Source organism: Arachis ipaensis, chromosome B09, assembly GCF_000816755.2.
Source record: "Arachis ipaensis cultivar K30076 chromosome B09, Araip1.1, whole genome shotgun sequence".
Taxonomy (NCBI): Eukaryota; Viridiplantae; Streptophyta; class Magnoliopsida; order Fabales; family Fabaceae; genus Arachis; species Arachis ipaensis.
Window position 1 is genome coordinate 135,469,129 of NC_029793.2, and position 548 is coordinate 135,469,676.

General features: G+C 35.0%; 1 protein-coding gene across 1 annotated transcript in view; it reads left to right on the forward strand.

Moving 5' to 3' along the window:
* Positions 454–548, forward strand: part of LOC107618075 (GATA transcription factor 8) — a gene marked incomplete in the record, with an annotated part of 3,470 nt that continues 3,375 nt past the window's right edge. The window contains 1 exon segment of the mRNA XM_016320004.2: positions 454–548.

Sequence of the window (548 nt, forward strand, 5' to 3'; positions counted from 1 at the left end):
TGATACATGGATTAATAGTAATAGTTTTTGTAATTGTATGTAAATTTAAATTTTATTTAAGTATTTATCGTCGGTCAATAGATTACATATAACAAATATAGTACAAAATTTGAACCTTCTATAACTAATCAACTAATTAATTGATTAATTCAAATTAATTAACTCTTTGTTAATAATAATAGTTATAATGTTAAGACAAGTGAATGGGAAGAATTGAATATCCGTGAATGGAGGAGATAGAGAGAAGTGGGGCCAAAGAGGGTAATATGAAGAGAGAGAGAGAGAGAGAGAGAGAAGACTTCAACATCAAGACAGTGAAGGGATAGTAAAAGACAGCTAGCAATGAAGGAGGAGCCTCACCTACCAGTGCTCCTCCACCCTCTTTCTCTTCTTTTCTCTTGTCTTGTCTTGTGTTGTGCCTTCATAACCCCCCCTTCCTTCATTTGTTCCCTTTTAAGCCTCCTTCATTCTCCTCTCTCTTCTTTCAAAAACCCCTCCTTCTCTCCTCCCTCTCTCATTCTCTTCTCTTTCTACAACTAAGACTAAAA